Below are 12,068 nucleotides of genomic sequence, written 5' to 3' on the forward strand. Positions count from 1 at the left end.
GATGTTGTGGGCACGTTTCTGAGTCTGCAAGCCCTGGCTCTGCATTTGAAGTGGGAGCATGAAAAGTGCCTGCCTTTGGCTCCAGCAGGGCCCCAGAGATGCATCCTCAGCAGGATGGCAGCCCCGAGGAGCCAGGCAGCTCAGCTGCAGCACAGCCTTGCTCTTGCTAAAGGCCTGATATTAATTTCACATTCCAGGATGGATCCAGGTAATCACCTGGGATTTGTTGTGCTGATCTGAGCCTTGGAGCCTGCAATCCCCAAGTAACATCTCTGAAGGTATTTAGCAGACACACAGAGAAAGGCAGCACTAAAAGCAGACACAAAACCACAGAGCTTTGTACTCAAAGAGCAGCACATCCTGGTTCCTCAGAGGGGAACAAGTTCCAGGTCCATGTTTCGCTTAGCTCCACAGCCACAGCTCCTAAACTCTTACCAGGGCTTTCCAAGTTCCTGACTGCTTAATGCCAGCATCCTAGGGATTAAAATCACCCAAACCAAGCCTGAATTTACATGTCTGCTCTCCAGTTTGCTGCTTCCTTAGTGAAGGAATCATGCAGGGCACAGCAGCTGGGCAGCTAACTCTGGAGCATCAGAAGAAAACCCCAAACCAAACCAATTGCTCCTGCTAAGCAGGACAAAGGAAGCACTGCAGCGCTGAAAACTCTTCTCTCTGCTCATGATTTACTTCACTCATCACAGCCCTGCTGCAGCTAGATCCTGCATTCCCAGCCCTGGGGAGGGCAGGCTGCTCTCTCCAGTCACAGCCTGGATTTATCATCCCCAGCCAAAAGTCCCTGTGGGCTCAGCAGAGGGCAGGGATCAGTCGTTTCATCCAAACGAAGCATCCTTCTCCTTAACGGCCTCTGAGTTTGTCCCTGGGCTAGCAGGCACTGGCAGAGCCCTTCAGAGGAGACCTTTGGCTTGGCTTCTGGGGGCCCGAGAGAAATAATCACTCCAGAAAACAATTCCCCCACGATTAGAGATCCTCTGCTGCTAAAAATATGGGAAGCAGGAATCAACCCGAGAAATAGGCTGGAACATGAGCCAGAGGTGGCACAGACTGCTGGCACCGGGGAGGAGCCAAACAGCATCAGGCACTGCGAAGCAGAGGATTTGGTACTGTCATTAATAACGACGCTTTTGTTCCCCCCTCCCCCTCTCTTGTTGCTCCTGCCACTTTGCCGAGCTTGGTTTGGTGCAACCCCAGCTAATGGCAGCAACTCTTCAGTGCAGGATACTCCTGGAAGTCTCCGTGGGGTGGCAGCTCCATGATCAGCAACAGGGAAGGGATGGTGCCCCTGTACTGGGCACTGCTGAGGCCATACCTCAAATCCTGGGGTCAGTTTTGGGGTCCTCATGCCAAGCAGGGCATTGAGGGCTGGAGTGTGTCCAGGCAATGAAGCTGGTGGAGGGTCTGGAGAACAGGGCTGCTGAAGAGTGCCTGAGGGACCTGGGGCTGTTTAGTGCGGAAAAGAGGAGACTTGGGGGAGACCTGGTTGCTCTCTACAACTCCCTGAAAGGAGGCTGCAGTCAGGTGGGAGTTGGTCTCTTCTCCCTAGTATCAGGCAATAGAATGAAAAAAAAGGCCTGAAACTGGGCCAGGAGAAGTTTAGATTGGACATGAAAAACAATGTCTGTGCTGCACAAGTGGTCAGGCATTGGGACAGGCTGCCCAGGGAGGTGCTGGAGTCACCATCCCCAGAGGTGTTCAAGCAGTATGTGACCATGGCACTGTGGGACACGGTTCAATGGCCATGGTGGTGCTGAGCTGAAGGTTGGGTTTGATGATCTTAGAGGGCTTTTCCAACCCAAACAATTCTATGACAACACAATACTAATCTCTTGTGGGCTTTCAGCTCAGCCAAGCACTTCAGCTCATCATAAGAACAGAAAGAAGTAGCTAAACATAGAGGAGCTCAGCCCAAGCAAGGAGGCCCAGCAAGCACCCATGGAGTGATGCCAGAGTGACCATCAAGCTTATTCCTATGTAACTGGGGGGCCACCAGGCCCCCCAGCCTTTGAGCCCCTCCACCATTCACCCAGTGTGCACCATGGGCACTCACCAGCTATGCCAGGAGGAGGATCCCTCTGCCCAGTTGGGCAAGCTTGAGGCTTCTGCCTTTCCTGAGGCCCATTATAAAGGGGAGTGGGCAGGGAGGGTAAAGTGGTGACACCTGGGGTGGGAGGAGACTCCAACAGAGCCCAGGTGCTCTGGGTTTGGGGGAAAAAGGGGAAAATATGGTTCAAGAGCAACAGGGAGGGAGTCCAAGGTAGGACTATGAAGAAGATGAATGAGCAGTGCCTGATGAGGAGAGGGTGAGGGACCTGGGTCTGGTGAAGAAAAGACTTAGAGGGGATCTAATAAATGCTTACAAATATCTGAGGGTCAAGAGGGAAGGCACAAACTCTTCTCAGTTGCATCCTATGATAGAACAAGGAGTACTGGCTATAAACTACAGCACAGGAGGTTCCACCTCAAAGTGAGGAAGAGCTTCTTTAGGGTTCCAGAGCCTGGCACAGGCTGCCCAGAGAGGTTGTGGAGTCTCGTTCTGTGGAGCCTTCCCAGGCCTGTCTGGATGTGTTCCTGTGTGCCCTGAGCTAGCTTGGATGGTCCTGCTCTAGCAGGGCTTGGACTGGATGAGCTCTTTGGGTCCTTTCCTATCCCTGACATCTGTGGTCCTGTGATCCTGTGAGCCTGTGATCCTCTGATACTCTGGTCCTGTGAGCCTGTGATCCTCTGATACTCTGGTCCTGTGATCCTGTGATTCAGCAGCAGGCTCTCAGGGGTGTTCTATGTTGCAGCTTTATTCCACTTCATTTGCTTTCATGGTTTGCTTTGGTTTGGTTTTCCTCCCTAAAGAAATGCTGTGGGAATAGCAGCTTTATTCCTTCTTTTCATCCCCTGTAAGGAAACCCTTTCAGGAGACAGCTGCTGTTAGTCCCTGTGGTCAGCCACTGCTGTCACCAAGCTGCCCCTTATTGATCACTCAGCCAGTGCTTGGCTCTGATGGGTGGGAGCCAAAGCACTGCTAAGGAAGGGCCTGATCCAGAGGTGGGACCTGGTGGGCACAACCCAAGCTGAAGCACCAAGGTCAGAGAGAGTTGGCAGCAGGTTCCCCAGGGAAGCCAAAGCTCTTGCAGGCACTTAGTGCCAGGGGTTAGCTCATCAGAAGGGTTGGGGAGAGGTTGGACTTGAGGTCCTTTCCAGCCTGGCCAGTTCTGTGGTGCTGTGCCTCTGTGCCAGTGCTGCTATCCACTGCTGTTCACAGGGTCCTAGAATCAGCTGTGCACTGCCAGAGGTCTGTCTGGGGTTTTTCACTCCTCCTTACCCTGACCCCTGAGAGATGTGATGGCCCCAAAGACCTTCCTGAGGAGAAGGCAGAAGCAAGCCATGGTGTTGGGTGATCTCAGAGGGCTTTTCCAGCCTCAGTGATTCTGTGGTTCTGCTCTAGTGGAGCATGTCCCTGCCCATGGCAGGAGGATGGAGCTGGATGATCTTTAAGGCCCCTTCCACCCCAAGCCATGCTGTGATTCACAGGGCTAGGAGTGCCCAGGAAACACAAGGAGGTGTCTGTGAGTGGCCACTCTGCAGCTGCTGTGAGCACTCCAGAGGGCCAGGCTCGGGGCCATGTTTGCACTCTCACACACCTACAAAAGCAGAGGCTTTGGCCAGCCCTGGCTGCAAGCCTGCTGGAGCCCAGAGGAGCCTTTGACTGGCATCCACGGCTTGGAATGAGGTTGATGACCACCTTGGACAAGCTGTTCTCTGCTCCAAGTACAGGTGCAAGGCAGAGAGGTGGAAATTAGGCAGAGTCCAGCAAGCTCTGCCAGCTGCTGCTCAGGACACTGCTGTGTGCAATTAGAAGCACGAACTGCGCAGGCAGCCTGCAGGGAGCTCTGCCTGGGGGCTGGGGTCGGGGTTTTTTCCCAGGGTCAGAGGATAATGACCTCTAAAGTTTAAAACCTTCGGCAGAGCAGCGAGGCAGCCCTGCCAAATCCTGCTGTCAGTTTGAAGCCTTGTTAGCAACACTCCTCCAGTTTATCTCCCTGTGATTAGCGAGCTCCCAGCCTCTTAGCCTGTGTGGAGGAGCAAGGGCTAACGAGGCTTGGATTTTACTTTCCCCACACGAAAGCAGGAGCATTTCTCACTTCATTTACTTGGCTCTTTGGCTTTGGTTTCTTTGGAGGGCAAAAGCTGTTTTGGTCATGAATCTCCCTTTCTGAGTGCAGTGACAATAATAAATGGCTCCAATTATTTCTGCTGGGTGGGTTTGGGTTGGGCTCTTTTCAGCCTCAGTGGTATTTGGGCACAGACTCAGAGTTATGCAAGAACCAGATCCTTAAGCAAGCCTAGCAAACATCTCTGCACACACAACAAGATCACAGAATCACTGAGGCTGGAGAAGACCTCAGAGCTCATCGGGTCCAGCCTGCGACCCAGCGCCACCACATCAGCTCACCCATGCCACCGAGTGCCACGTCCCAGCTGCTCTTAAAGACCCCCAGGGATGGTGACTCCATTCCAGTGCCAAACCACCTCTCCATGAGGAAGTGCTTCCTAACATCCAACCTAAGCCTCCCCTGGCACAGCTTCAGGCCATGCCCTCTTGCCCTGTCACTGCTTGCCTGGGAAAGAGCCTGACCCCCAGCTGGCATTGATCCCAGAGGCTCAGTGGCAACATGCAAAGGTGGCAGCTGGGTCAGGGAACTCCCTAAGCAGACATCTGACAGCCCTGGGACACACAGACAGACACTCAGCCCCTCTGCTCAGCCCCACTGCTCAGCACAGCCATCACCTGTGCAGGCTCAGCCACCTGCACCCCATCTGCTGCAGCCTCAGGCAGATTTGCACCTTCTGTAAAGAGAGAAGGGTCTGAACTCTTCTTTCTAGGGGGGACAAAGCCCCCCACAAACCCAAGCCAAGCAAACCAAAGCTAGGCCAATGGAAACGCTCCCGGCCAAAGGCGTGACACTAGCATGGGTTATTGGAAGGTGGAAAACAACCCAAAGCAGATCCTGAGGGGGGAAGAGAGACTTTAGCCCGACTCGGGGTCCTGGTGCTGCCTGCAAAGTCTGAGCTTGTCCCTGCCTTCCGTGCCTGCCACCTGCCTGCCAGCATCAAGGCATCGTCTGTGCGACAGCCCTGAGCTGCCGCTGCCTCTGCTCTCCGATAGGCTACTGCAGCGCTGCAGCAGCTCCCTCCCCCCGCCCAGCTTTACCATTCGCATTAAATCTTCATCAGTGCAGCAGAGTCATCATCTGCACAGCACAGCGAGGGGGGGAAAGGAGCTGCAGCTGCGAGTGCCTTCCCCTGCAGGGCCCAAAGGTGGTGCTGCTGCCTTGGCTGTCCGCGGCCGCGCACTGCTGCTGCACGAACCCTTCCGTCGAGCCGCCGCAGAGAACTGTTTTGTCTACCGCAAAGCCGTGGTTAAGTCTGGCACCGCCGTGTGTGCTCTGCCGTTAACACCTCTGCTGCACCTGGATTCCGCCTGCTGCCGGTGAGGTGCTCCTAGCCAGAGCCACTGTGGCTGTGGCCCCCGGTCCCTGCTCCAGCAGCCCTCCTGTCTGAACAGAGATCAGTCTGGAGGCACAGCTGCCCCAGGCTCTCTCCCAGGCCCCCAGCCCCTCCAGCCACAGAAAGAACACAGACCTGCACTGGTTCACAAAGTCCCTTCTCGCATTCAAGGTCAAACCTGACAGGACTCTGAGCAACCTGATTCAGCTGTAGGTGACCCTGCTCACTTCAGGAGGGCTGGACAAGATGACCTTTGAGGGTCCCTTCCAACCCAGTGTGATCTGTGTCTTTCCAAGCACCTGCAGCAGCAGCTTCATGCAGCCTGCAATGGCTGAGAGAGCAAGAGGGATGTGGAGGGGCTGGAAGGGGTCCAGAGAAGGGCCACGAGGATGAGCAGAGGGCTGGAGCTGCTCTGCTGTGAGCAGAGCCTGAGGCAGCTGGGGCTGTGCAGTCTGCAGAGGAGATGGCTCCCAGGTGACCTTCTTGTGACCTTTTGGTAACTGAAGGGGGCTAAAGAGAGCTGGGGAGGGACTTCTGAGGCTGCCAGGCAGGGATAGGACTGGGGGGGATGGAACAGAGCTGGAAATGGGGAGAGTCAGAGTGGAGGTGAGGAAGAAGTTGAGCAGGAGAGTGGTGAGAGCCTGGCAGGGGCTGCCCAGGGAGGTGGTGGAAGCCTCATCCCTGGAGGTATTTGAGGCCAGGCTGGCTGAGGCTGTGTGCAGCCTGCTCTGGTGTGAGGTGTCCCTGGGCATGGCAGGGGCTGGCACTGGCTGCTCCTTGTGGTCCCTTCCAACTCTGCCTAATTCTATGATTTGACATCATCTAAGCCTGTGGACAGAACAAAAATGGCCCCAAGATAGCCATGCACAGCCCAGGAGTGGAGGAGGGTAGCGAGAAGAGGCTGCGGTCAAAGCGAGAGGATGCCCTGCTGGGAGCAGGCAGACAGGCAGGGCTGCGATGCCAGGCACTGGGGGCAGAACTCCAACTGAACCACGACTAAGAAAGCAAAGTGTCCAATTTTCAAACCAGGTTGATACTTTGCCTCTGACACCCACAGCTGCTGAGCAGCTTGGCCCGAAGCTCACTTCACAAGCAGCAGATCAGAGTGGCTGTCGGAGGAGAGCCTGGCAGTGGAATGGCTACAAAGAGCAGCTGGGGTCAGGAGAGTGGAAGGAACAATGCCAGCAGCTGCAGGAAGCGCAGGTTTCATTCAGCTGATGTTAATGGGCGGTTTCTGCTCAGCATTTAAAGGAAGGGGGAAAGGTTAAACTCTTTGCCACTCTCCCCCGTGGGGGAGACTGCTTTTTGTTCCCAAACAGTGCGAAAGAAGGAATGATCTGAAATGACAGAGGTCAGACCTGGAAGAATGAACACAAAAAAAGGAAAAAAAGAAAAAAAAGATAAAAAGAAGACTAAATGGAACCTGAGAAACATCAGAAGTGAAAGCAAAGAATCCCAGACCTTCTCCTTCAACAGCAAATGCTGTCGGAGCCTTCAAACCCTCTGCTTGTGCTGTGACGCCCACAAGAAGTGAGCTGACTAAGCTGTCTGCACTCACCCTGGCACGGATGTGTCTGGTGGATGAACTGCTCATCCTCAGGGAGGAAGGAAGGACAGGGCCAGTGAGGCTGTGTGCTGAGGCTGACAGCTGGAGGGCAGGATCCAGCCAGAGGGACCTGCACAGGCTGCAGGGCTGGGCCCAAACCAACCCCATGAACTTCAACAGGACCAAGGGCAACTCCTGCAGCTGGGTTGAGGCAATCCCAAGCACCAATATAGGCTGGGCAGGGACTGGCCTGAGAGCGGTGCTGAGGAGAGGGACTTGGGGATGCTGGTGGAGGAGAAGCTCAATCTGAGCTGCCAGTGTGCTCTGGCACCCAGAGGGCAACCAGAGCCTGGGCTGCAGCAGGAGCAGTGTGGGCAGCAGGGCAGGGAAGTGACCCTGCCCCTCTGCCCTGCACTGCTGGGACCACACCTGGAGCACTGCAGCCAGTTCTGGAGCCCCTGGGACAAGAGGAATGTGGAGGGGCTGGAAGGTGTCCAGAGCAGGGCCACAAGGATGAGCAGAGGGCTGGAGCTGCTCTGCTGTGAGCAGAGCCTGAGGCAGTTGGGGCTGTGCAGTCTGCAGAGGAGAAGGCTCCCAGGGGACCTTCTTATGGCCTTGCAGTATCTGAAGGGGGCTACAAGAAAGCTGGGGAGGGACTTTTGAGGCTGTCAAGCAGGGAGAGGAGTGGGGGGGATGGAACAGAGCTGGAAATGAGGAGAGTCAGAGTGGAGGTGAGGAAGAAGTTGTTGAGCATGAGGGTGGTGAGAGCCTGGCAGGGGCTGCTCAGGGAGGTGGTGGCAGCCTCATCCCTGGAGGTGTTTGAGGCCAGGCTGGCTGAGGCTGTGTGCAGCCTGCTCTAGTGTGAGGGGTCCCTGGGCATGGCAGGGGTTGGAGCTGGCTGAGCCTTGAGGTCCCTTCCAGCCCTGACTGATTCCATGATTCTAAGCTGGTGTGTTGAAGTGCAAGACAAAAGTGGACCACACAGTGGAAGGTGGAGCAAGAGAGGAGATTTTGTGTGCTCAGGGTATTAAAGAGTAATGAATAAGCAAGCAAGGACACAGCTGCAGGCTGCCAGCCTTGCCCCTGAGGAGAATCCATCAGGATGCTCTGAATTTCCAATTGGACCTTCTAGGGTCTGCTCAGAGCTGACCAAGAGTTTCCAGCTGCAGAATTTGGAGTGAATGGTGTCCCAGATTTTAGGGAAATGCCTGCAACAGAAAGGCTTTGCAGGGAAAGGTTTTGATCTGGCAAGAGCTGAAGCTGGGTTTAAGTTCTACTCAGTGAAATACGTGGCTCTCTTTACTGGAGCAGCCAGAAATGGCCACAGCAGTGATGTGTCTTCAAGCTGATAACACATTCATGAGAGGAGAGATGAGAAAAGATGGAAACAGATAAAGGAGATCCAGTCCAAGGCTTGAGTTTTAATTGCAGCTGCAGCTGCTTCTGTGCTCCACAACCTCCCTGGGCAGCCTGTGCCAGTGTCTCACCACCCTCACTGCAAACAGCTTCTTCATCACAGCCAGTTGCAGTCTCCCCTCTGCCACTTCAAACCCATTTCTCCTCCTGTCATTCCCACACCTTCTCAACAGTCCCTCCCCAGCCCTCCTGCAGCCCCCTTCAGACCCTGCCAGGCCACTCCAAGCTCTCCTGGAAGCCTTCTCCTCTGCAGGCTGCAGAGCCCCGACTCTCTCAGCCTGTGCTCAGAGCAGAGCTGCTGCAGCCCTCTCAGCACCTTGGTGGCCTCCTCTGGGCTGGCTCCAACACTTCCCTGTCCTGCTTGTGCTGGGGGCTGCAGAGCTGCACAGAGTGCTCCAGGTGGGGTGTGAGGAGAGCAGAGCCAAGGGGCAGAGTCCCCTCCCTTGCCCTGACGATTCCTTTGCTTCCATCTTTACCTCCTCATCGTTTGTGTGAAGCAGAAGCTGAGCAGCCGCAGGTCTCCCAGCAGCTCCGGCAGCAGGAGCCGCTGGCAGCGTCTCTGCTCTCAGCACCCCCTCACTGACCGTGCAAAGCTCTCTCAGTGCTTGAAGTGTTTGAGACTGATAAAGATTCTATTTGCTTTTTAATTTTTTCCCCTCCTTTATAAGAGCTTAATGAGAGCAAATTGGTAGCTGCTAATCAGGCGTTGGCCTTTTGGCTGCCTGGGCTTTATTTACCAAAGCTTATTAGAGCAGAGCAGGCGAAGCGATGGGCGCCGCTGGCCGCGCAGCGCCTAACGAGCGCTGGCAGCAGCGCAGCGCCAAGCGGAGCGGTGACGAGGGAAACGCTGCCCCGAGCAAGCACAACCCTCCCCCGCCCCCCCCGCAGCGCTGCAGGTCACAGCGTGGCTCAGGTCTGGAGGGGACCCCGGAGATCACTGACCCAGCCTCGCTGCCGTGGGTAGGGTCACCTCCCAGGCACAGCTGGCTGCTGAAGGCATCCTCCAGCCTGGCTTGAGCAGAGGCTGAGGAGGTCTGGACTGGACATTAGGAAAGAGTTTTTCAGGGAGAGAGTGGTCAGGGGCTGGGGTGAGCTGCCCAGGGAGGTGCTGCAGTCACCCTCCCTGGAGGTGTTTCAGGTGTGGATGTGGTGCTTGGGGCTGTGCTTTAAGGTGACTCTTGCAGAGCAGGGTTGTAGGTTGGACATGGTGCTCCTGAGGGGCTCTGCCAGCCTGCCTGGTGCTGTGCTTCTGTGATCCCAGGCAGGAGGCAGCCACAGCCTCCCTGGGCAGCACATTCCAGAGTCTCACACCCTTGCACTGAAGAGCTTCTGCCTCCGCTCCAGCCCAGCCCTGCTCTCCCTCCACTGCCAACCATTCCCCCTCGGCCTGCTGCTGGACACCCTTATGAGAAGTCCCTCTGCAGCCTTCCTGCAGGATCCCTGAGGCAGGTTTCGTGGTGCACGGCCCGGGACAGCAGCTGCTGCTCCAAACTAAGCACTGGGAAGCATTTCAGACTCCCAGGCTTAGCTGGGATGTGCCCAAACCTACCCTGCAGCAGGACACAGGCATTTACCACTGCTACCTTGCATCATTCTTTGGGAAAAAAAAGTTCTCCTGCAGCTTTCAGAAGCTGAAGAAACATTTCTAATGTGGAAAATAAAACACAGCCAAGATCTAAAGCAGCATTTTTAGCCCAATGCTTCCCAGTGCCCGGAGGAGACAATGCAGCAGGCAAGAGACCAGAGCAGCTTTTTCCACATGAAAACATCGACTGGCAGGAAATTCTTTACACTTACAAAGCAAAATCATCAAAAGCAGCTCCTAAAAACCCCAAGCAAAGGTACCAGGAGCACTTTCTGTGGGAAAACAAAGCCTGTTTGAGTAATATTCACACAGACACATTCCAACCTATTGCCACCTGGGTTTTTTCCTCCCTGTTCCTACGGAAAGGCAAAACTTTGTTTTGTTTTGGTGTTTTTTGTGCTTTCCCCTGGGTCAGCTGCCCCCTCCCTTCCCCCACTGCTCAAAACACAAGATGAAAGCCAAAGGGAAGGTGGAAAAGAGAAGAGGAATCATTTTATTTCTTCCAGAGGAACCCCCCACAAGGAAAATAGGAGGCACAGGAGAACTGCCTACTCCTTGGAGTTCTCTCCCACATACCAGCTACAGCTTCCCTGACCCTCTCCAGTGAACAAGAGGATTGCTCCCTGACACCACACCGAGCACAGCAGCAATGCCCTGAGCCAACGATTCCAGCTCCTGGCCACATCACTGAATTGTGCCTTTCACTCTCTGGCACCACTGAGCAGCTCTTGCAGATTTAAGGTCACTGCACTGGGGCTGAGATTACCCCAAAACAAAATCACCCGAGCAGCTCAGAAGGTTTGGAAGCAAACTGAAGCTGTATTTACAGCTCACCTTTACATATTGATAACCACTGATGAGGTCACCTCTCAGTCCCCTCCTCTCCAAGCAGCACAGCCACAGCTCCCTCAGGCTCTCCTTGTAAGAGAGATGTTCATTCCCTTAATACTAAACAGCAAACAAAAGGGATAATGTAGACTTGTCTGTTATTTGCCTTTCACATCTAACCTCTTGCTTTATTTACCTTCTACTCAAACACATCCAGAAAGTTCCTATTCCTTATTTGGAATTTCAGCTCAGGGTAGAGTAAGGACAGAGCCACCCAGAGCAAGCATTTCCCCATCAGGATAAAGCCACCCAGAGCAAGCACTTCCCCAGCAGGATAGGGCCACCCAGAGCAAGCACTTCCCCATCACACAGCCCAGATGTGTTACCTCTTTTCTTGGCATGACCTGGGCATGTTCAAGACCAGACTCGAAGGGACCCTGAGCAGCCTGACCCAGTTGGAGCGGTCCCTGCTCGCTGCGTGGGGCTGCACTCAGGACCTCTGGGGTCTCTTCCACCTGATGCATTCTTTGATCTACATGGCTCTGAAACGCCTCCAGGGACCAGGATGCAGCCACTGCCCTGGGCAGCCTGTCCCAAGGCTTGGCAATGCTTTAGGGAGAATTTCTTTCCTAACATCCAACCTAAACCTCCTCTGGCAAAACCTGAGGCCACTGCCTCTCACCTGGCCGCTGGTTCCTTGGCAGGAGCAGCTGGCTTCACCCAGGTGAGGTCAGTTTGCTCACTTGACTCAATTACAATGCAGCCAATATGCTGGAAATAGTTATTATTGAAATAAAACTGGGTTTAAGGTTCTTTGTAAATGAGGTATTTTATGGCTCTTGCAATAAAAGCAGCAAATAGTTTAATCATACACTAAAAAGGCTTCAACAAGCTAATAAAGAGGAAGCATATTGTGAAGGAGGGGAAAAAACAATGGCAGAGAGGAAGGGGCTGAAAGCTGGAGCAGTAAAAAGGCTTCAGCAGCACACTTAGGGGCAAGTTCACTATGGCCCCAAATTGTATAGTGCAGTTGGAAGTCCTGGTGATAAGCTGAGGTAGGCTGGAAGGATCCTCTGGTGGCCTTTCAGCGTCTGGAGGGGGCTACAGCAAAGGTGGGGAAGGACTTTTTAGGTAGGGATAGGACTGGGGGGAATGAAACAAAACTGGAGGTGGGGA

At 54.4% G+C, this 12,068-nt stretch overlaps 1 long non-coding RNA gene across 1 annotated transcript; it reads right to left on the bottom strand.

The window, feature by feature from the left end:
* Window positions 1-318: 318 nt before the first annotated feature.
* On the bottom strand, window positions 319-2,138 carry LOC135192411 (uncharacterized). The gene is made up of 2 exons (XR_010308985.1): window positions 2,066-2,138; window positions 319-1,458 (listed from the first exon to the last, which is right to left on the bottom strand). It is a non-coding gene; the product is annotated as an uncharacterized LOC135192411 (long non-coding RNA).
* Between the last annotated feature and the right edge of the window lie 9,930 nt (window positions 2,139-12,068).

This window comes from Pogoniulus pusillus, chromosome 42 (assembly GCF_015220805.1).
Source record: "Pogoniulus pusillus isolate bPogPus1 chromosome 42, bPogPus1.pri, whole genome shotgun sequence".
NCBI lineage: Eukaryota > Metazoa > Chordata > Aves > Piciformes > Lybiidae > Pogoniulus > Pogoniulus pusillus.